This window comes from Triturus cristatus, chromosome 10 (assembly GCF_964204655.1).
Source record: "Triturus cristatus chromosome 10, aTriCri1.1, whole genome shotgun sequence".
NCBI lineage: Eukaryota > Metazoa > Chordata > Amphibia > Caudata > Salamandridae > Triturus > Triturus cristatus.
In genome coordinates this window covers 1,206,400,372-1,206,424,991 of record NC_140593.1, presented here as the reverse complement: position 1 = coordinate 1,206,424,991, position 24,620 = coordinate 1,206,400,372, and the positions used below count along the sequence as shown (strand labels likewise).

Sequence of the window (24,620 nt, the reverse complement as noted above, 5' to 3'; positions counted from 1 at the left end):
TATGAGGGTGGCATGGAATGTTGGTGTGGACTTAATGTTGGATGTCTGCGAGTGTCCATTGAGAAGGGCTGAGCAGCGGGAGGCTGCTCCTGGTGGGGTTTCTCCATGTTAACATCTTAATAAAGAACTTAACGAATCTATGCTAGAAGTCCGGACCATCTCTTGATTACAACAGTGTTGCCAATCTTTGAATAAAGGAGAGAGCAAGGCCACATTTGACCCGAAACATGTAGCATAGGGCCTTGAACTCCATGCGCTTATTGACTTTAAGCCAATGTAGTTTGTGGAGTGGAGGACACGCAGAGGCGCATCTAGGCCGATGGAAAAGAAGTCGAGCAGCTGCATTTTGAAAGACCTGCAACCGGTGTGCTGAGGCTTTGTCTGCAGATCTTCTGTTTTTTACGGGGGTGACGAAGCCCGATGTGTCCAAACTGACGTCCAGAACCCCCCCCCACATGTCTTTTGTCTGACGCGCCTCCTAAACTGCAGACACTGACGCTCTTCGTTAGTTAATGGTCAGTACTATTGACCCTCGAGACAGAGATCGGGGTCTATGCTCCAACCTATTCCACCGACGTTCGACTATAGAGGGATTTTTTAGGGCGGAGCAGCAAAGTCTACGTGAACCGCAGTTCCATAAAATACCTACTCATTTGCCGAGTTCTACCTCGGTTAATGTAAGGTATGCATGGCACACGTGTGTGTGTGTGCCCTTGAACGTGTCCTTATGTAACATAACTGATGCTCATGTAAAGTGCTCCAATACCTTTTGTGTCGAGTTCGCTAAATAAAACTGCAAAACAAAAAAGCATTTGCAACACAATAGGTCTCGCGTTTGCGAGAGTTTAAGCTATTGGCATTGTAAATGGCAATGCCTTTTGTTTGTGTGTTTTGAAACCCTGCAAGCGGTGCGTAAACACACACACTGTCTACTTTGATAAGTAGAGTGTGTTTACGCACCGCTTGCAGGGTTTCAAAACACATCGATAAAAGGCGTTGTCATTTACAATCCCAATAGCTCAAACTCTCGCAAGCGTGAGACATACTGTGTTGCAAATGCTTGTTTTATGTAGGCTCACCTTAAACTTATGAGGTTTTTATGTTTTAGTTATGAACGAATGTTTTCCCTCAATGTTAACAACACTTGGCCAGTAATCATCCTATTGAGGAAGTTCTCAAGAATTTATACCTTCTCAGAATTTATCTCCCGAGAACGACTCCCTCCACCGGACCCTTCCTCCGCCCCGAAGGGACGGAGGCATCTGGTCCCGTCAAGCAGCCGCCGAGGAGGAGAAGATGAAAGGAGTACCAGGTGTGCCCGATAATTATAGTTTTGCAGCGTGAATCTTTCTGGATTCACTATGCTGTGCATTATTCCGCGATCTTGTGGTTGGGTCCGGATTCGTAGTCTTTTCTTTGTTTTTTTTTTTTTTTGTAGCCCAGGTGGGCGTCGACGTCCACCATTTGGTGCACCTCCCGTGACGTCGTCGTGCTTCCTGCGGAAGTCCCACCTTTGGGGCGCCATCTTCAGATTCTTTTTTCCGCCGTTGGGTCTGGATCGTCATCGGGAAGCTCCAGAAATTCACTCGGAGGAAGAAGGAAGAAAAGCGAGTTTCATCGATAGAATCAAGAGAAGACATCAGGAATAGAAGAGATTTCATCAGGAGCGCGAAGAAAGAGGACCAGCGAACCTTTTTTCTTCGACAGCCTTGGAGAATGCACGCTCCAGAGACCCTGAGCGAAATGGACAAGACGCCATTCAAGTTCTGCCCAAACTGCCACCACAAGTTCGCGCAGAAAGACCAGCATCCGGTCTGCAACCTCTGCCTACCGGTGGATCACCGGAGTATCGACTGCAACGCCTGCTCAGCCTTCGCGCCGAAGACACTCAGAGTGAGAGAGAGGCAGAGAAGAGCCAACGCCAACATGGATGGCAAAGGGAAACCCCCGACACTCTACGAGCTGGGCCTCGACACGGACGACGAGGACAACGTCGCCGAGACAGCCGAAAACTTCACGGTCGTAGAGACCGACAAGAAAAAAGAAGACGAGGTAAGAGAATCGTCGAGCGCAAATCAAAAGACACCTCGAAAACACGAGGGTGACTCGAGAAAAACTGAGTCAAGGTCCACGAAGGGAACCCCGGCGCCGAAAACTTCGACGTCCAAAGGGGGAACTTCGGACAAAAGGCCCAGCGGATCCTTACAAAAGGACTCCCTGGGGCAGAAAGACGCCGAAAGGCAAGGGTCGTCGAAATCGTCCCATGAAACTGGCCGATCGACGCAGAAAGAACGTTCGACGTCGACGCAAGTTTCATCGAAGAGACCCGCGGTCGACGCCGAAAGCATCTCCGAAATGGAGAAAAAGAAGAGGCGGCTCGAGGCCGAAATGGAGAACATCCTTCAAAGGAAGAAGGAGTTCGACGCCAGGATGAAGGAATTCAAGATTCCAACGGTTTCATCGGCGGACGTCGTCGAGGTCGAAGGCGAGTTCGACGCCGAAGGGCTGACAAGGGATCTCGAGGAAGAAGAGGAGCCCTATTATGAGGAAGAAGCCGAGGAAGAAGACCAACAGTCGTTCTACGAATCGGCGGCATCTACCAGCAACGACGTCGAATGGCACGATCTCGACACCGAAAACCCTGAGGAGGCCGTGGACACGTACCCCTCGAGGCCTTCGCCACCCGACGACATCGGGGTATACAATATGGTGGTGAAGAGCGCAGCAATGGCCTTCGGCGTCAAACTCGACGAGGAGAGGCCGAAAGCCGATTTTCTCGTCGAGACACTGCTCCCCATCCAGACTAGGAGTCAGTTCCTCCCCATGCTACAAAGCGTGATGAACCAGGGGAGAGAAGCCTTCAAGGAGCCTGCCACCTGCCGGTCGATCACGCCCAGGACAGAGAAGAAATATAAGCACTCCTCCCTGGACCCACCTTACATCAAGGGTAGCGTCACCGCAGACTCCATCATAGCCTCCACGGCCAGGAGAAGGGCCAACGTTCCAGCAACTTCGGGCCCACCTCCGGATAAGGAGAGCAGGAGGATCGACCTCACAGGCAGAAAGGTCGAGAGGAACGCCGCAATGCACTGGCGCATGGCGAATTCGAATGCACTCCTCAATAGACACCAACACTGGGATGAGATGGGGGAGCTAGTAAAGCACCTCCCCGAAGAATACCGCCAGAGAGCCTCTCACCTGGTGGATGAAGGCAAGAACATCGCCAACTCCTGTATAAAGACGGCATTGGATGGGGCAGAGACTTCAGCAAGACTCATGGCCATAGGGGTCACAGAGAGGAGGCATGCATGGCTAAGAATCTCGGGATTCAAACCGGAAGTGCAGAACAACATCCTTGGCACCCCCTTCAACGGAGAGACACTGTTCGGAGCAACGGTGGACGAAAAGCTCACCCAGCTCAAGAAGGAAAACGAGACAGCGAGGTCCATGGGGGCCCTACAGCTGAGGGGAATGAGACGAGGAAATCCCTCGGAGACCCTACGGTAGGGGTGGAAGCCAACAGGGGACGTCGCACCAGGCGTTCCAGCAAGGTCAGCAGGGCGAAGGTCACGGACAAAGTCAGCAGAAGCAAAACTGGCAATATCAACCTCGGGGCCAGTCCTTTCGCGGGAGAGGGAACGGACGTGGCCAAAGGAGGAGAGGGGGCGATCAGCCCTCCTCGAAGTGACTCAGCACGCAAGAAGACGCCTACCCTCGTAAGGTCCCCAAGGGTGAGGCGCAAAAAAGTGTCATCAGGGGGAAGAGAAGATTCAAGAGCCTACGAGCATACATCACCAGTAGGCGGAAGGCTGAGGTTCTACCTTCAGGAGTGGCGGCGTATAACCACAGACAAGTGGATACGGAACGTCGTGCAGTACGGATACTGCGTAGACTTGGAGAAAAGACCTCCAAACAGGAAGCCGAAGGGAAGGCAGAGATCGGCCCAAGAACTGGCAATACTCAGAGAAGAAACGCGGAAACTCCTACAAAAGGGAGCCATAGAGACGGTGCCGTTCAGGGAACGCAACAAAGGGGTCTACTCAAACTACTTCGTGGTGCCGAAGGTAGACGGAGACCTCAGACCCATACTGGACCTCCGTTACCTAAACAAGTTCATCAGAACGCAAAGGTTCAAAATGACTTCACTGCAGGAGGTACTGCCACAGATAAGAGAAGGGGACTTCATGGTCACCGTGGACCTCAAGGATGCCTACCTTCACATCCCAATAAACAGAAGGCACAAGGGCCTTCTAAGATTCAACATCGAACAGGAACACTACCAGTTCACAACCCTGGCCTTCGGATTAAAATCTGCGCCAAGGGTCTTTACGAAATGCCTGTCGGCGGTAGCGGCACACCTACGAAAGCAGGGAATACACGTATACCCCTACTTGGACGACTGGCTGGTCAAGGCAAACTCACGCGAGAAGTGCGAGAGGCACGCAAAACGCGTAACGGACACCCTCACAAATCTGGGATTTTCCATCCACTGGGGAAAATCATCGCTGGAACCGGAACAGGTAAAGATTTTCCTGGGGGCAAAGATCAACTCCCTCAACAGTACAGTAGTGCCCAGCGACAGGAGGACAGATGCTCTACTCAAGGAGACGCAGCTCTACCAGAAGGGGCGAGCTCTGACAGTGAGGGCGGTGAGCAAGATGATGGGGATGATGGCGTCCTGTATCCAGCTGGTGCCGAATGTACGCCTGCACATGAGACCATTCCAGGAATGGCTGCAACAGCAATGGTCACAAGCAAACGGAAGTTGGGAGGATCTAGTGGTTGTTACGCACGCAGTGCAGGAGGAGATAACTTGGTGGAACAGAGACAACATAACAACGGGGAGAAGCCTGACACCACCAAGCCCAACAATGACCATTACCACGGACGCATCGCAGAAGGGATGGGGAGCGCACATGGACAACCTCAGAGTGAGGGGTCTATGGGCTCCAGCAGACGCGGTCCGCCACATCAACTACCTCGAGTTGAAAACGATACTGTTAGCCCTGAAGGCATTCCAGAGGCACCTGTTCGGCCAGAGGATGTTGGTACAGACAGACAACACCACGGCGATGTTCTACATCAACAAACAAGGGGGGACACAGTCGTTTCCCCTCTCATCCCTAGCTCAGGAGATTTGGAGATGGGCCATACCTCTCAAAATAGATCTACTGGCAATTCACCTACCAGGGAAGGACAATGTGGAGGCAGACTGGCTAAGCAGACAGACCTCAGCATCACACGAGTGGGAGCTCAATGGCCAGGAAACTGAGAAAATCTTCCAGAGATGGGGGACTCCCACAATAGACCTATTTGCAACACGCCACAATGCAAAATGCCGAAGCTTCGCGTCCAGGCAACCAGATCAGCAATCCAAGGGAAATGCCCTATGGATAAGCTGGTGGAGGACATTTGCCTACGCCTTTCCACCGATACCCCTGTTGCACAGAGTGCTCGACAAGTGCAGAACCAGCAACATGACTCTGATCCTGGTGGCTCCACAGTGGGCGAGGCAGACATGGTTCTCACAGATTCAAGAAATGGCGCAAGGCAAACCGTACAGGTTCGAGAGGAGAAAAGACCTGCTCTCAATGCAAAACGGGGAGGTCCTGCACCCAGAGCCAGAGACACTCAACCTAGCAGCATGGCTCCTGAAGACCTAGAGTTCGCACACCTAAGGTTACCTCAGAGCACTATGCGAGTGCTACGGGAGGCAAGGAAACCTACTACAAGAAAGTGCTACAGCGCAAAGTGGAAGAGATTCACGGTGTGGTGCAGGAAAAAGGGCCTGCAAAACAGAATGACAAGAGACTCAACTGTGCTGAGGTACCTCACACACCTTCTAAAGAGTAACCTCTGCTCGAGCTCCCTAAGGGTACACCTAGCAGCGATCGTTGCCTACACCAGAGGTGAGAAGGGTGGAAGCTTCTTCACCTCGCAGGTGGTGAAGAGATTCATGGAGGGAGCCAAAAGAATGGCACCCCCGAAAAGGTTGCCGCCGCCGGCATGGAATTTAAACGTGGTTCTGACGGAGCTCATGAAGGCGCCGTTTGAACCCATTCACAAGGCCACTCTACAAATGTTGACGATGAAAACTGCCTTTCTAGTGGCCATAACCTCACTACGCAGGGTGAGCGAGCTTCAAGCACTAACGCTACAGGAGCCCTACATTCAAATTCACAAGGACAGGGTAGTCCTGAGGACGGACCCACACTTCATGCCCAAGGTAGTGTCGGCGTTCCACATGAATCAGAGTATCCAGATACCGAGTTTCTTCCAAAACCCGACTACAAACGCAGAAAAGGCACTGCACACCCTCGATGCCAGGAGAGCGGTGATGCACTACATTGAAAGAACCAAGGAACTCAGGAAGTCGAAGCAGCTGTTTGTGTCCTTTGCTACTAGCTTCATGGGTAGACCAGTCACCAAGGGCACCATCGCTAGGTGGATTGCCCTCACTATTCAATTCTGTCACAAACAGGCTGGACAGGAGCTAACGGAGGGGCCCCAAGCTCACTCCACAAGGAAGAAGGGGGCCACCGTGGCCTTCCTGGCAAACACGCCCATCCAAGACATTTGTCTCGCAGCAACTTGGGCATCTGTGCACACGTTCACAAAGCACTACTGCGTGGACATTCAAATGAATAAGGAAGCACAGGTTGGACAGAAGGTGCTACAACACATTTTCAACGACCAGCGATCATCTTCCACCCAGCCACCACAAAAATAGGAAAACCGCTACAAAATCTATGCACAGCATAGTGAATCCAGAAAGATTCACGCTGCAAAACGAAATGTTTCTTACCTGTCGGTGTAGTTTTGCAGCTTGAAGATCTTTCTGGATTCACTAGCGAACCCACCCACCTCCGCCAGGAAGATGAGGCTGGAGGAAGAGGGGGTGAAATGGATAGGATCAAAGAAGTGGAAACGTACAGAAATATGGACAAAAGGATTAATCAATCGCCTAGGGTTAAAAAAAAAAAAAAAAAAAAAAAGGGAAAAAAGAACCCGAAGATGGCGCCCCAAAGGTGGGACTTCCGCAGGAAGCACGACGACGTCACGGGAGGTGCACCAAATGGTGGACGTCGACGCCCACCTGGGCTACAAAAAAAAAAAAAAAAAAGAAAAGACTACGAATCCGGACCCAACCACAAGATCGCGGAATAATGCACAGCATAGTGAATCCAGAAAGATCTTCAAGCTGCAAAACTACACCGACAGGTAAGAAACTTTTCGTTACGTTACACGTAGTATTGTTGTGTTGTACTTGGACACTCTGACGTCAGCACTTATGCTCTACTGCTTCAACGTTCTGTGCCCTATTCCTAGGGCCTCCTGCCCTGGCACCAGCCTTGTGCCACCCACCACCTTTGGTAGAGGGTGCGATGCCATCCTCCGGGGCGGGGTCTGGGTACACCTCGGAGGACCAGGGCACCCGGAATGTGAGTGCACCCTCACTAAGGGGGGTGGGGTGGGGGGGGGGGTCCGGTCTCTTCTCAGCAAGGACTGGGTCAGACCTACAATATCTCCCCGCCCCCCCCCCCCCTCTGGGGGTGGGGGTGTAACTCTGTTCTTCCCGATATACCAGTTGTCCCTCTTCCACCCACAAATGTTCCCAAAAATGTTTATTTTGCCTACTGCACCGCTTGTCGAAATGCCAGTGTGGGAGGGACACAGATAAATGTGTCCTCCGTGGATGGAGGTCACCGACACGGGCCGTTCGGTGGTATCGGATAATAACAAAGCTGCGTGAAGCGCCGAGAGAAGGCATGCAAGCGCTACATATACAAATCCAACACAGCCCCCCCCCCCCCCCCCCCCCCCCCCGGTGACTTTACACTGAAATAAAACGCCCAGGCCTCCGACGTTGGAGCTCGCGGTGCAAACCCGGCTCTTAAATGGTGACAAATGCAGAATAAACGAGGGCTCGCGGAGGTCATTGTATCGGGTACGTCGCGCGGGCAGGGCCTGCTGGCAGCGCGAGCCGGCTGTGCCTGGGAGATACGGGTCTCCATGGCAGCCGGGATGCCCTGGCAGCTGCCAGGTAACGGGAGTCAGGTAGACGGGGTGATGGGGAGGGGAGATGTGCGGGAGGCTGGTGATGGTGCAAAGAGCAGGGCTGTGCGTGCGTGCACTAATTATTAGATGTGGGGGTGTAATATGCAATCTATTATCATTGTTGAGTATGAGGAGTAGTGTTGCACCAAAACAAATGATGGACGGAATGCTGACCATGCATTCTCCCCAGTCAAAAGATTTGGGTTAAATCCATCGTTCTTTAGCCCACTACACCATTCCAGTTTGGACCCAGCCATATGCAAATCAGTCTTACCCCTGTGCCTCATGGGAACAGTCCAGCCCGAACTGCCAGGCCAGGTCCTCCCTGGACTGGAAACCAGCATCCTATGACCAGTTTCGGGGTTTCACCCCTCTTCAGCCAGGATAGCTTGAATCCGGTGGCACAGTGAGCCCGGGACCCACGTCTGGGCATACCCATCCCACTTAGGGCGAAAAGTGTTAAAGCAAACAAATGATGGACGGAATGCTAACAATGCAAACTTTCTCCCCCAATCAAAAGATCTGGGTTAGATCCATCGTTCTTTTGCCCACTACGCCACCCCAGTTTGGACCCAGCCATATGCAAATGGACTAGCTTGAATCCAGTGGCACAGTGAGCAAGGGAGTATGATGAGTAGGAATTACTCGGGGGTGCAAAGCCCGGAGTACCTCATGATGTCCTTCACCTTCCCCCCCCCCCCCCCCCCCCCCCCGCCCCAGTGGCAATAAATAGCATATTCCACTTTGCGCATCTGCATGTATAAGGTTTGTGCCGTGCTGGTTTTTCATGTGCAGTAGTTGTAAACAAAGTTTTAGTTCTTTAACCAGGACCCACGAGGTAAAACCACGCAGTGAGTTAAAACTGCACTCACTTGGCCCTGTGAGTTGTTTTCTTCTATTAAGTGATTCTGCAGTGGAGTCTGTGATTTCTCAAGTCAGCTACCTCTATCCGAGGTAATCACGCCGTTTGACGGTAATATTAAATGTGGGATTATTAGTGCATTTATAGCAAATAACCTGTTTTATTTGGCCACGTTTTTTCACTGGGACGGCATTGATAAACATACACAAATAAGAGAGACAGATATAATGTGTTTTTCATTGTTTGACATCATGGGGGAAAAAGCTTAACCCTCCAAATGTGTTTGTGTGCAGATAGGAGAGTTGTCTTTTAGTCTCCTGGCTAGACGAGGCGCTATGAATTTGTTGCACTCGCAGGTTGTGTAAAGTTAGGATTGTAATCATTTTAATTTCAGTGAATGATAGAATGGCTAACAGAATTCACTCTGACCTGAAGAAGCCTTCGCCAAAATCCACATTACCAAGGAGCTGAAACATGTTGGACATTTTAAAGAGACAGTGGAGTTGCTTCATATAATGAGTAGAAAAGAAATGGGAAGGTCTTAAGGATTCATTTGCAAAACTCCTCAGGGGGAGTATTTCGTTGCTCAGAGTTCAAGTTCTCTAAAAGTTAATGCAACATGATGCTACCTCATTACTAATTCTGGTGATTAGCTACTGCTCTCGCTCTTATCACCCACCCTCTTTGACTTGGGCAAACCCTGCCTTTTACATGGTCTTTGATGTACCTTTTCCTGTGCACACTGTCCCTCAGGACTGGATGACTTACTCACACTTGAGAATTCTGAAAGAGAAAACATATATACAATTGGACTTTACCCTTGCTGTTGACTTATAATCGGACACTTAGGCTCTGTACTGATGAATGAATGAACCTGTTGACATAAACTAGGAGCCTGCCACTCAAGTGTTGACTTGCACTGATATATAAAATAAAGGGATGAAAATGGGGTAGGACTAAGGGGAAGATGAAAGCCGGGGGCCCAGCCATACCTTCTCAATGCCTGCGCTGTTTGATGGTTTCTGAGTTCAGCTTCTGGGCATGTACTGCGAACCATAGCAGCAAGTCCGCAACCCCCCCTTACCCACCCTCCAGGAAATGCCCGGTGGAATAAATGGCCAGTCCGGCCCTGGTTACCTGCGATTTTGCCCCCTGCTAGTGCCCATGGCGGCTTTTAAATAGAGCTTGCAGATGCTGCCGGCTCTGCGTAGACCACTGTGACCATGTGCCACGTCTCGTGTGCCTGTGCACGCAGGGGTGTGCACTGTGGCATTGTGTACCTTTTTGGGAGGGGGGGGGGTAATATTAGCAGGACCTTGGAGGCCGTAAATCTCTGTTTGGGGGGGGGGGGGGGTTAACCAAGTACAAATGTGTGTGGATACATCTGTAAGAACGTGTGCCATGCAGATCACAGAACTGATTTTGAGTGAACCTCGAGTAGCGCTATGAAAAATGAAATGTATGTCCGAGAGGGGCTACAGAGAGATGAGGTGCACTGCTGGAGAGGGGCAGTGAGGGGATTCATGGAGAAGGAGGTCGGGGGAGGGGGGCGCCAAAAAAGAATGGGGGCTCGGTTTACAGTCTTTTCCTGACCAAAACCTCATGACCCCCGAGACCCTGGGGAGCAGGACAGTGCCCGGGGTGCCCCGAGCCAAGCCGGGGTGCCAGCTGCAACCCCCACTAACCCTTCTTTACTTCCAGGCCTCGGTTGCCGCATATGTTGTAGGTTTGTGCGGGGGGGGGGGGTGTCTGAGACTTTAGGGCCGTGGCAGACGGAGCCGTCCCCCCCCCCCCCCCCCCCCCCCCCCCCCCTCCGGTGGTGCAGTTCTGTCTTGTTTGTGCTGTCTGTGCTGCTGGAATAGCGGTTAATTCAATATTTGTCCCTTGTCGCTTCTGTGCGTTCATGTGCGGTGGTGCGTGCGTGGACATTGCGGTTGTGATCGCGTGAACTCGCTGCTCTGTGGCATGTCTCTGCTGTGCTACATGTGTGTGCAGTGAACAGTCTCGCGTGTCCCGTGGAGAGGATGATATGATGTCTACGTAAAGGGGGGACGGAAACGGCGGAACAGTTAGCACTGGCAGGGACCCAAGTTTAAGGAGAGCCAGTTAACGAGCTCGCGCCATCACTAGTGCACAAACAAACATTACACATGATTTGTGCTTCTCGTTGCCTTTCAGACCCCGCCGGTCACGGGCCGCAGCCCCTGGGCAAGGAACGGGGCACCGAAGGAGGTGCCAGGAACCCTGAAGCGACGCAGGAGCGGCAGGTAAGGGGCTCCTCGGCACACATTAAGATGGGCGACGCCTTAAAAAGTGTGTGATGTGCTGAACACGTGTCTTGTCTAGTTGGAGTTGAAGTGCGCCCATTCTTGGCCGTGGAAAGTCAACAGGTCTGAGGCAAAGCCCTACGGTCCGGGATGGCTGAGGGGGTCTAGGTTCTACGTGACGTCATGGCGTGACGTGTTTCATTCCCACGGCCTCCGGTCTGAAGCCTCCTGCATTGCACTGCACTGTGCTCACCTGGGCCTCAGGTAGGCCTCGGGCATGTAGTGACCCCTGACGGTGTGTGTTACTGTGCGTTTGAGACATAGAGCCAGCCACCGGGAGGGCTGAAGGCAGCCCTGTGGTGTGAGGGGAGGGCACCGGCGCCAACATCCTCGCTGGCTGCGAAAAAAGGGGAATTTGGAGCTGACAAAGGGATTTGAGCTGCTTAAAGAGTGAGAGGGGGGGGGGGGGTCAGCTGCTTCCATCCCTCCCTGGTACTGTGCCTGGGTGCCCTGCTGGCCTGATGTCGCCGACCTAGCGCCTTGTGTGCCTGCCCTCTAAAGAATGCTTCTGTTTTTAGGCAGGTAACTAATGCAGTGTGGTCCCCGGCCCAAAACAGCTGCCATGGACACGGGGGTGCCAGCCACGCCATCATGCCATGGTACTGTGCCCAGGTGATCTGCCGCTCTGATCTCGCTTGGCCTCGCCCCTTTGGGAGACCCCTAATGAATGCTCAGGTTTGTAGGTAGTGTCACTCTGGTTTCAAGGCGCTGGACAGGTAACCCAAGTCAGGTGGGGACCCCAGGACGATGGTCTTGTAAGGGCTGATTACAGAGTAGTCCCAAGAGCATGTTTAGGCTGGCCCCAAACCTTGTGACCTCGGGGATGGAATAAACTTGAATTGTTGAATATATTGATGGTGGCTGTGGGAGGGCCGAGGGCACAGGGCGGCGCTTGAGATGAAAGTTGGACAATTTAACAAATCATGGATTATTGCTGAATTCCCAGGGTAATGTTGCACTTTTTAGAAATCCCCCCCCCCCCCCTGTGGACTTGATGAGATAGTATCTTTCTAGCGCCCTGCGCTGTTTCCCACCCATCATCTGTCTCCGACCTGCAGTAACTTGTTTCAGGTACCCACCTGCGTGTTTAACCAGACTGCGCGCAGTCCAGGTGTTACCCATGCCTGGCCTCTAGCCTGGACCCCCCCAGCTCTGCACTTCAGACTCTAGCAGCTTCTAAGCGCTGTCCCTTCTCCCCACACGCCATACTTTGGCCTCCGCTTTTCCAGGTGAAGAGGCGTCTACGGTAACTAGGTGAACCTCCCACACCTGCGCTCCGAGTGACGCAACGCGCTGTATGTTACCTTGGACCTGCCTCCTTTGCGCATCTGAGGATGTATTTCCATGTGCGTGAAGCGCCTGTAGGAGGAAGTAGAAACCTACACCAGACTCCCTACAACTGCCAGGGTGGAGTAGCGCATGGAAACACATCTGCACAGGTGTTACTCTCTAATAGTTTAGAAAGAGCCTACTTGTTGGGTTCTGGGTAGGATTCCTCACTCTGGGCCTTCACCAGCTCTGTGTTTCACCCTTTAATACCCCGACAGTGCTCAATTTGTAAAAAAACATAAGTGCTGGGGCTCTCGTCAGGAGGCCGCTGCAACCTGCAGCAAACATTACCCCTGCCACGCTGTCTATGATAGTCACAACACAACTCCGAACCATCACACTCATGGAAGTGTGACAATCCGGACTATTTCCCCCAAAGCTATTAGAATGGCTTGGGTGGCAAATCATAATTACTAATTAGATATACATAAATGACTAACTTTTTGTTTTGGGCATCTCCAAATTAGCCAGACAGCACCACCTTGTGGCAGACTGTCACAAGTGGCCGTGTTCACAATTAAGTGCTGGTGCCGAGCCCTGGAAACCACTGGCTCAAATTAAGCACTGCCGGCACCCTTGCGTTGCATTGATCAGTGTCCGATACAGACCTGGGTGCTCCTGGGAGTAAAATGTGAGCTAAAACTGAATACAGAAGTTACTTCCTCGCAGGCCTCAAGGGACCCCATTTTAGTAAATATCCCACAGGTACGGTGCTCTTCAAAGAGGGAGGTTACCCTGTCTAGCCATATCTTCGGGGGGGGGGAGGCAGGATGGTGAGGGCCTCAGGGGTTGAAGGACTGTAATGTGCTGTACTATGTCTGTAGTGCTTTCGTACCTTTTGTTGATGCAGTCCAGTGAGTAATCACTACCACAATAGTGCTTGCATGGAAGACGGTGCTGGTTGAAGTGACATGACTTTGTGTTGAGCTTTGGTTTCCTGCGTGAGGTTCAGCGTGCGCTCCACACGCTGCACAGTGACATGTATGTGCATCTTACACATGTGGTTGTAGGCACTAGGAGCGGGTAAGCAGCACATTAAAAGCCATGAGGGAGTTTCCTGGAGGTCCAGATAGCGGCGACAGACAGGTCTTTATTTCTCTTCTGAATTCTTGATGGTGGCTGGCTGTCCAGTCCCTAGCCATCTCAATCTATTCAAAAGCTAGCCATCTCAATCTATTCAAAAGCTAGCCATCTCCATATGTTCAAAAGCTAGCCATCTCAATATACTCAAAAGCTAGCCATCTCAATATACTCAAAAGCTTGCATGTCTGTTTTGAGAAGGAACTTTGGGGCGTGCAGGGTTTAAGAGGGGGACATTTTCAGACTTTGGGAGGGGGGGGGCGTTATTGATCGGAGGTTTCTCTTTTGTAATGCCACCGCTTTTGGGATTTGGCGGGATCCACCTTCGAGGTATCCATCTGCAATCAAAGCCCTCCTGTAGCCTCTTCATTGTAAGGCGACGTTGACCCTCAAAGCTGTCGCACAGATTCAACTTTGTAATCGGGGAGTACAGTTTCGCTCCACTTGGAATTCCGATATGGAGGCCGCTATTTCAAGTCTCTCATAATTCTGGACCAGCAAAATCTCTCCATGTGCAGCTTTTGTTTTTTACTCAGACCATTTTACCTTAAATTTCCAAGATTTGCAGGTGGGAATGAGGGATAACATGGCGCATAGGTTTTGCCCTCGTTTCATTGTGTTCCTTCCTTGTAGATTCCTCCTGTAACACCTACTTTGAATTTGTACTGGGAAGATCACCGCTCTGTGCACAAATTTTGCACAACTCTGAATCCAGATTCACGTGCAATCACCGTTTTGCGCCAGAGTCTGGATTTAATGCCTGTAACTTGGCCCTTCTGAAGGTTAGTCTATTTTGGCGTCCGCAGGGGTGTGGAATTTTCTAAAATATCTGCTTATCCCCGAGATGGGATGCTTCAAAATCTACTCCATCTTGTAAAAAAATACAAAAATCCACTTGTCCCTTGGGTGTTATGCAGTGAGGTGACAAAATATGGCAGCGTTCTCATTGAATGGGAGCTCTGGCAATCGCCTCTCTGAATACGGCGCGACTCGTATTATCGCAGGGTGTGTTCTAGCAGTGCCCCAGTTAGTCCAGCTTTCCACAGCTCTACATACTTGAGCTGGAAGTAGCGAGAAGTGGCAGTTCCAAGGCTGGAGTATCCTTTTGAGTCTGCACACCCCTCCAAAATTGCATGTTTATGGGTTTCGACCGGCTCTTCTCTAATCTTTCTGCACCGGGTCACGTAAATGTACTCCTGACGAGGGCAGAAGTATAACTTTTTCTAGGGTAGGGAAAGAAGGGGTTGTAGGGAAAGTGAACTCGCAAACGCTCAGCAGATTCTCGCATGAGCAAACCAACACGTGCGTATTCGCTCGCGCAAAAGTGCAGTTCACAACGGAGTAAGGTTTCCAGGCCTACTTTTGTAAATACTTGTGAATTCACGAAAGTAATAGATCCGCACTAATGCGAGGCCATGTAGCGCGGCTGCACTTGTGACTTTCTGTAATGATTGGCACTATCATTGCGTCTGGTGTTAGCCAAGGTCTTTTGTTTTTATCACAAGTGTGTGTGTGTGTGTGTGTGTGTGTGTGTATATATTTTATACTGCGAGTGACTGCGTTCTGCCCTTTCACAGGGAGCACATCTGCAACTCAAGGTAGCTTCCTTCATTTCCAGGGACTGTTGTGCAAAAGTGCGCATTTTGAAACTAAACATTTTGCTTTTAGCCAATGTCTTTGTCACGTTGGTTCGGGCCCAGCAGTTTGCACAACAGTAACATTTATGTAAATGTCAAGAAAAACCACGTAGAGAAAAACAAAAGCATGACAACTACAGCCAGACATTTGATTTTGACAGTGCTTGTTTATTTTCATGTTTCTCATACATAATGTTGCCAAAATTGTATTTATGCTAATTTCTCATTATTATTTTGGGAATATTGGTAGTTATCAAAGCTGCTGCAACAAGGAAAAAATAAAATAACTAAGTTATTATCGTTGTATTTTTCCTTTAGTGACTCTGCTTAAAAGCAGTGAGGCGGCGCTCCTCCGCCTTGGCAGAGGAGCCGCCACTTATTGTCGCACACCCCCCTCAGGAATGCTCCACATTTCGTCTTCCAGGAATGTTCACGGTGCTGTACCTTGAGTGCAGTTTGTTTAGCGGTTCACACGCCGCCTCGGGGTGCGACATCAGATGTTGTTCTCGCCCTTCCAGCCCCCAGCTGGGCCTGGGAGCTGTGGGGGCTTCACGCCTCCCAGGCCCTGCCGCCCCCTGTGAAGCTCCTGGCTGTCCGGACCCCTTCGGACTGGGTTTCATGTGGGACCGCTAAGGGGCGCAGGAGGCGCTCCAGTGGTGCCCGGGGGCCACCAGGGGGCGCGAGGTTTGAGCAGAGGGCATGAACTGTGCAGTGCGCACAACCCCCGCCCGGGTAGCAGAGCTTGAACGTGATATATTGATGCGCAAGTCGCTATGCCATTGTGTGTGTTTATGTAGTTTTATAGCGCGAACTAGACCCGGAGGTAACAAAGCGCTTTACATGAGCACCGGTTATGTTACAGACAGACACATTAATTATTATTATTTTTTATTATAGGTAGGAGGAGATTAAGTGATTTGCCCAGAATCACAGAATGTTGAGCGTCCCTGCCGAGACTCGAACCCGGTTTCCCAGCTCGACTGCCCTAGCCATTAGGCCACATCCTCTTCAGCAGGGGAGGGGCTGCCACACTTTATATTAAAAAGGCGTTTTTTATTTAGGGTAAACTTTGGCCACTTAACAGTTGGAGAAAAAAGTAAAAAGCGGTGGGGAAATTGGAGGGGAAAAGGATACCTCCCGTCATTTTAGTTCCCATAGGGATGTTTGGTGGCCGCCACAGCAAATCCTGCTGAACAGATCTCCGCCAAAGTTGGCATGAAAGTAGAACTTTACTTAAAGGGCGCTTTGTGGACTTAGGGTAAATCTGTTAAATAGATTTGTGAGATGAGTTTGAAAGGGGAGCCCCTGGCAGGGGTGCACACACTGTACGTGTAGTGGACACCCAATGAGGCGTGTACTACACGCGCAGCGCACACACTAAGGGGGCGGGGTCCATTGCACGTGCCGTGCAGACATGGAAGTACTTGCACATGCGTGACCCGCCGCTGCTACGAATGCCCTCTGACCCGGAAACAGTGCAGAAAAGTTCCCTTTCGGACTTTCATTGTGCCAGGATGCTGGCACTGCAACACTTAGGGTGGTCTGTGGGCCTGCCCTGCCTTGCTTACTCGTGCCCCCACTTTTTTTTAGTACTGTCCTCCCATGCCCCTGCCCCAGGTCTTTAGGTGACTGCATCACCTTATTCTGGATTGGAATATGTGATCAATTTATGGCAGGGACAGGCAGTGCTTTGAAACCGGTGAACCCCCCCCCCCCTCTAAGATGCAGCCAGTCTGGCACTGCGGAAGCTTCAGGTGGGGTTTAGCACTCCGCACTCACTGATGCTTTTGGTGACCAGACTACTAAAAGCAGGAGAAGGGTGGAGAGCGAGGAACTTGGGCAAGGTGTGCACAGCAACCCGGTGGGTCGGTGGAAGTGGACTTATTTACACATTAAAACTGCACTCCCTGCCCCTGAACACCAGATCTGAGGTAAGGCAGCTCCATGCACGCCATGTGAGACATCCATTCTTAGGCTGTGCTCTGTGTGCCCCTTGCAACCTACCACCGCAAGCGTAGTGCCACCTGGCGTTGCCTCCTAGTCATTCTATAAAGATGGCCAGATGCAGGCACAACCAGCACCGTGACCTCACAGAACAGGCCATACACACAGTGCTTAATTTGAGGCGGTGGTTTCCGGTTCTCAGCACTGCCACCAATTGTCAACATCAGCTTTTGTGACAGTCTGCCACATGGTGGCGCTGTCTGTGTAATTGAGAGATGAACACAACAACCGTTGTTTATTAATTCCTTATAGATTGAAAACGAATATTAATTCCGGCAAAGCAATTGTTAAAGGTTTAGGGCCTGGAATAGTCTGAATTGTCACCCTTGTAGGAGTGTTGATGGTTAGTAGTGTTGGTACTGTCATTGGCACCGCTGGCAGGGGCAGTGTTTGGTGCAAGCTGCAGTGGCCGCCTGACGCGGGCCCTGGCATTTGTTTTTCCACAAATTAAGCAGTGCACACACAGCTACCCCACATACTGACCTGCCACACTGCCCCATGCCGCATTGCCAGGTTGCCCAATGGCTACCGAGACTCTTCACTTGGGGCACGTGCACTGCCCAGCAGGTGGAGGTGTGTGCTCGGCAGGTGGTGAAGGAGTGCTGTTTGGAGCCAGTCAGGTGCACGTCTGAGTTGTGTTGGGTGTGGATTCTGTCTCGAGGTGTTCTGTTGTGGGGGTAAGTTGTGTTTTGCGAGCACGGTGATGTCCAGTTATGCGGCATACCTGCGCTGTGCCGGATGTGTGCCATGTACTGGCTTAAGTGCACTCTTGGAGGCTGGGCACCTGATGCGTGGCTGTGCAGCGGCACCAAACTATGTGAGGTATCCGTCGAGATGTGTCGGGCTCTACATATCCGATGCGGTAACTGAGCACCGTCGCTTAGTCACTTCAGGGCTGTGAGAAAGTGTGAGGGTCAGTCAGCCGTGTCACTGGGGGAAACGTCATAGGTGTGTGAGGTGGGGGGGGGGTCAGCTGTGACATTGAGTAACTAAAGGTGTGTGTGAGGGTGGGTGTCAGCTGTGTCAGTAAGTGTCACTTCAGGACTGTGAAGGTGTGTGTGTGTGGGGGGGGGGATGCCGCCAGACCTCCACACGGACCCCCGCCCCGGTTTTCAGGCTGTGTTCTTAGATGGACACAAACAGATGTTTGGGCTTTGAAGCCCGTGGGAGCGGGAAGAGCAACATCTGGCGGGCCGGCAGCCAGCAGGGAGCGGCCGGGGGTTGCTCGAGGCAGTGGAAAAGTTCGCTGGGCTGAGGTGTAAGCGCCGGGACACTCAGATTTTGGTCTCACAGCACGCTTCTAGAGCACCAGGTCCAGGCCTCTAGGCGCGTTTCAGCCTCTCTGCCACCGGTCTATAGCAGCCCCCTCTCAAGGCAGCACGATAGCACCACACCCCCGACAGCCCCCCCCCCTCGTTTACTGAAGAATGGGGCTAGCCCTGCGCACAGAGGGCAACTCCGCCCCCCCCCCCCCCCCCCCAATGCACCGGGCCAGGGAAGCAGTTCCTTCACTGCACCAGACTTGCAGTGCACTGAAGGGTGGGTGGTCTCCTCCACGGAGGGGCAGTGCGACAGTACAGTGTGCCTCAGCTCTCCACAGTGCAGCTGGTCCCTCACTGCACCAGGGCAGGACAGTGCAGTGTGCCTCAGCACACCACAGTGCAGAAGTTCCTTCACTGCACCGGGCAGTGCAGTGTATCGGCTCTCCAATGCAGCTGTTCCCTCACTGCACCAGGGCCGTGCAGTGTGCCTCAGAACACCACAATGCAGAAGTTCCTTCACTGCTCCGGGCAGTGCAGTGTAGCAGCTCTCAAATGTAGCTCTTCCCTCACTGCACCAGGGCAGCGCAGTGTGCCTCAGCTCTCCACAGTGCAGCTGTTCCCTCACGCACCAGGGCCGTGCAGTGTGCCTCATCTCTCAATAGTGCCACAGTTCCAAAGTAACCGATTACTGTCCAGGTTCGGGGGTGGTCACAGCCCAGCATAGTAATCCCTCACAGGGTCTGGCCCGGACTGTCCTATCCAAGGGGTCGGTTTCCCTTCAAGGCCGGAAACGGGGCATAGCCAATAGGTCTCGTTTTTGGGACCTTATAAGTATTTAGTTATGCATCTGTTGCATGGCTACACACCTAAGGTCCCAATGGCGAGACCTATTGGCTATGCCAATGCTTGTTAATGCTCCCACTACGCCCTAGTGCTGCCTACCCTCGCAGTCCCTCCTCTCTGCCAACAGGTGTCCAGACGTCCCTGGTGAAAGGCTAGCAGCTGGGCACCGCTGGAGGGGGGAGTGGGGGGCAGCGAGTGCCAGCTGGGAGCGGGGGCCCGAGTGAAAAGTTTCATCTTTTCGCAGAGAGTGACATGTCTGCGGCCACCACTTGTTTTGAGACCAGCGCTCTCTGGTCATGCTGGCCGAAAAGAAGCGCATGGCAGGGGCCCTGCAGTGCCACACTGGCGCAGGGGATAGCCGTATAGCGCCCACCGTGGCATGTTGATATAGCGTAAAGGGACATCCGGGTGATGGGAATAGTATATGGTCTGGTACGGCCTACCGCCCCCCTCCTCCCCTGACTGTGACAAAAACCAAGATAACCTTCTTGTTTGGAATAGGGGGTCGTTGACCCCCGATTGTATTTATTAACAAACAAAACAAGTTATATTCATAAATACAAAAACGCAGAAATGACAAGACACAGGATTCGGTACATTTGCCTCAATCCTAGCTTTAACAAAACTCTAATACATAAATGTTCCTATCCTAGTCTAAAACATTGCTGATCACATTTCTGCGTATTCCTCTGGGCCTACGGCAAGGTCAAAACGCTGGCCCCTCCCCCTTTACACCGAATTGTCCTGCGCACCCCAACCGGGATGCGCATGTGCAGGAGGCCCAGCTGACCCGGAAGTACTTACCCCCAAACGTTCAGGACTTACTCCATAAAGGGGCCATGCAGACAGCGCAGCTTACTTACGCCCGCGTGCGGGGTGGCCAACCAGCCAATGGAAAGCGTAACCCCCCCCCTTGTCCCCACACCGTTCCAACCAACCGGTTGAACTGCCCCTGGAGTCTGGTGAGAGCCAAATGTCCCTCCCCTCTGGGCGGCCCACGTAATAAGACTCCCCAAAAGATGAGTCAATTTAGTCTGTCCAACCTATGACCTTACCGCACAGGCCTGCATAGTAGACCGACTATCGGGCCCCCCCCCCTCCAAACCCAAGATCATACTTACCAATGAAAACCCTCCAACCAAGCTAAAATGTTGCCCAGGAATAACTCCTTACCCAAGCGTGACGGGTGCACCCCGTCTTGCACATAGCACATGTCCCCCCTAATGCATCCATGAGCAATTACTTGCAATCTGGGGGTCCTAAACAGTTTGTCTATTTTGTTATTGATCCTCTGGGCAGAGTGATTGAGAGCCTTCACCGAAAAAGGAAACCCTGACACCTAACCGCTTTGCGAGCGCTGCCCCATCGCCTGCCCTGAAAAAACTGCCTAACCGGGACACATAAGAATGACCAAAAACACATGCATGACGTTCCCGCTGTGCCTTCGGGGAAATCCTCGTCGTCTTGACTGTGCCACGCTCTTGGTGGGATGTCTCCGTCTCTCTTCCTGCGTGGCAGGCCGAGGGAACTGGTAGTAGAACAAGAAAAGAGTGGCATCACAACATATCCACATGCACATAACGCCTGAAGCAATTGGAGGCCCACCGCCCAACCCTACGCACAGCCTCCTCCCCAAGACCCTGCGCAACCGCCTCGGTGGCGGCACCAATCCTGAAGGAATGTGTCCCAAAACTACCGGGGTCCAATCCCGCCCTGCCTATTGCCTTATCTAAAACTCGTTTAAATTGGAACTTTGTCAGTGGATCCCCCGCCGTATGCATTAGTAATGTCCCCCCCCCCCCTACTACTCGGTCTGTATGGCAGGAAATCCTCCACATGAAAAACTGGGCAGCAGGGATTGCCCGGTGCCCGTCTGAGAAACACTACCTGGCCTTTTCCCTACTGATCTGTCTTCGAACGCCGGATTGTAACCTGCAATGCCCCGTTATGGAAGTGAATGTCACCCAGCTGTAAGCCACCCCCCAGGTCCCTTTTGTTCTTGGCCACCAATTTCCCTATTCGAAAGGCCCCATAGAAAGCCAAAGTAAAGGCTGCCCTGAATAACAAGCATTCCGAGACATTGTCGCAAATCTGATCGAACGCTGCCATGACTGCTGTCAAGGTAGTCAAACCTATCTGGCGTCTAGTATCCGGCGCAGACCCCTGTAACCGCTGCCAACCCTTCAATGCCTTGCGCACTATGAATGACTGCGTAGGGTCCGGCCTGCCGCCCATCTGTGCAAAGAATGAAATTGCTGCTATGTGTCTCCTAGCCACCCCTACCGACTTCCCCTCGTCCCGCAGGGCTTGCAAGTAACAGCACACCCCGGCCGAATCAGACCAATGTGTCCCACCCTGATCTTTTAAGAAATTACAATATGCCCCAAACGCCCCTTCGTATGCCTTTCTTGTTCCTGGCGCTAGGCTCGCTGCCACCAAGTCTGGTAAGTGTGGGCACCAATCTGCCAGGGCTGTTCGGGGAAAAGGTGTTGGGCATGGTGCTGCTCCCGGGAGATGAGCTCTGAAAACCTGCATCTTGAAACGAGATAGAGCGTCAGCAGCATGGTTCAACACCCCCGGGACATGTTTCGCCCAAGACTGAAGATTCAACTGGAGGCATCTCAATACGATCTCCTTAATCAAACGCAAGGTCATTTTACATTTTGCTGACTGGTTGTTTATGCACTCCACCACTGCCATGTTATCAGACCAGAACACCACTACTTTGTTGCGTAGCTGCTCCGGCCAGACCCACAACGCCACCCAAATGGGGAATAGTTACAGAAAACCAATGTTAGCGGTGAGTCCATTGTCCACCCACCATGCTGGCCAACGCTGCGCCACCCACTGAATGCCCAGAATGGCGCCAAAACCCTCACTGCCCGCGGAGTCTGTCATTAAACCCAACTCCGCGCAAGAAGTGACCGGGCCGGGCCACAGGACCGAGGCATTGAAGTCCCGCAGGAATGCTAACCAAATCCGCATATCCTGCTTGACCTCGCTGCTCAATCTGGTGTGGTGGTGTTTCTGTTTGAGGCCTGACATTGCCTGTGCAATGGACCTTGAAAAGGGGCGTGCCATTGGTACAATGCATAATGCAATATTTAACTGCCCCACCAGCTGTTGTAGCTGATGCAACGTCCCCCTTTTAGCTTCCAGACATTGCCTCAGCGTCTCCCCGAACTTAGTCACCTTGTCGGCGGGAAGCCGTGAGCACCCCGCGACTGAGTCCAGCTCGATCCCTAAGAATTCTATAACCGGGGAAGGGCCCACGGTCTTTCCCTGCGCTAGGGGTACCCCAAAGCTCTCCATCAATGCACAGAACCGTTCCAGCGCCTGCCCACACCCCGCGCCCCCCGGTGGCCCCAAGAAGAGAAAGTCATCTAGGTAATGCAGCACATGCCTATGCCCTGTCACTTGTCTGAAAACCCACTCCAAAAACGTACTAAACATTTCAAAGTAGGCGCACGACACCGAACACCCTATTGGCATGCACATGTCCATGAAAAACTTGCCCTCAAATTGGAATCCCAGGAGGTGAAAATCGCTCGGGTGGACGGGCAGGAGCCTGAAGGCAGACTCTGTCTGATTTTGCCATCATCGCCCCCGGCCCCAAACCCCTCAACATTTCAATAGCCTGATCAATAGATGCATAACGCACAGAGCAGCAATCATCATCAATGGAGTCATTCACAGACTGCCCCCTTGGCGCCGATAAATTGTGAATCAGCCTAAACTCTCCAGGTTCCTTTTTTGGGACTACCCCCAGGGGGGAACAAACAAAGTTATGCACAGGTATTTTGTCAAAGGGCCCTGCCACTCTACCCAACCTACATTATTTTCCAATCTTGGCTGCTGCCACCCCAGTATTCTGGGTGACCGATACTTGATTTCTGCAGAACGAGGGACCCACAAAATTCTCCACGGGAATTCTGAAACCCCCAATTAAGGTTTTTGCTGAGGTCGCGCACTCGTATCTGTTTAACCAGGGCCTCATGGCGTGGAGGAGGATGGGTGACCTAGCTCTGGTGGAGACCCCTTCCTTCTGGTTTCTTCCCCCTCCCCCCCCCCCCCCCATCATTCTGTTTTTTAAGGCACTTTGCCTCGCCATGCCCTGAGTTGCCACAGAAACTGCACGCGTGTCTAAATCTGCATGTCCCTGGTGCCCTAACGCAGGAGTGCCTGTTGTAATCCCAGCAACATCCCTTCTTTCCGACCCCCCCCCCCGCCCTGTGCAGCTGGGGGGAACGCCCGAAAGGGCTGAGGTTTAGGCGGGTCACTGGCAGCCTCAGCTGAAAGGCCGCCCACATGATCCAACCAGGATATTCCCTCCACCTGATTCCACTTTAACGTAGGATCAGATGCCCTGATGCGCCTAAACTTTTTGTCATACTCCAACCACCCTGAGCCCCCTTTTGTCGCCTGCGCCGTGCTGATCCTAGACATACAACAGGCCATCTCAGGCGCTTCGTCAGGGAAACGCTCGGTCACCACTGCCATGTAAATATTGTAGGCCAGCATCAAATGCCTGATGTTCTCCTCAACCCTGTATTGTAACATTTCGTTCGCCCACTCACGCGCGGGCATATAATCCTTCTTCCTCTTCATTTCTTCCCTCTCAACCTCATCTATCAAGAGTGAAAAAATGTCAATACATGTCCCTTTCCAAATTCTCTCCTTAACCTCCTGCGACAGGTGGCGTGAGAGAGATTCGTACGACGTGCGTGCCTCACCCATGCCCAACAATGGCAACGTCTGTGGCTTACCATGCGAAGGTCCCGGGGTTTCCTTGGGGGCCCCGACCGCCGGCACGTCCTTAGGCTTGGCTAGATCGATAAGCTGCTTCGCCCTTTCCAATGCGCCCGCCCCGACAACACCCGCCGCACTCACGTTCAAACCCATGCCCCCCAGCCAGGGAAGTACGGCTGCTAAACTGGAAACAAAATCGGGAGGAAGTGTTGGCAGCCCAAATCCCCCCCCCCCCGCCCCCCTCCCCCGGGTGCGGGGGGAAGAGGTAACGATAGTGCAGGCACCGCTGGCGCGGGGGTAGGATTTGCAGGTGCGGGGGGGGGGGAACAGGTAAAGAAAGATCTGGAACCGCTGGCACTGGCACTGGCACCGCTGGCGCGGGGATAGGGATAGGGTGTGCAGGTGGCGGGATAAAGGGCGTCGCAGGGAGCAAAGGAAAAGACCCCCCCCCCACTGGGTTGACAGGAGA

The 24,620-nt window shown here is 52.4% G+C and overlaps 1 protein-coding gene across 3 annotated transcripts in view; it reads left to right on the top strand.

Moving 5' to 3' along the window:
• Positions 1 to 24,620, top strand: part of CCDC120 (coiled-coil domain containing 120) — a 352,506-nt gene that overhangs the window by 180,009 nt on the left and 147,877 nt on the right. For all 3 annotated transcript variants that reach the window (XM_085629697.1, XM_085629696.1, XM_085629698.1), the window contains exon 2: positions 11,099 to 11,187. The gene's annotated coding sequence lies outside the window, so the exon portion shown is untranslated. The remainder of the gene's footprint in view (positions 1 to 11,098; positions 11,188 to 24,620) is intronic.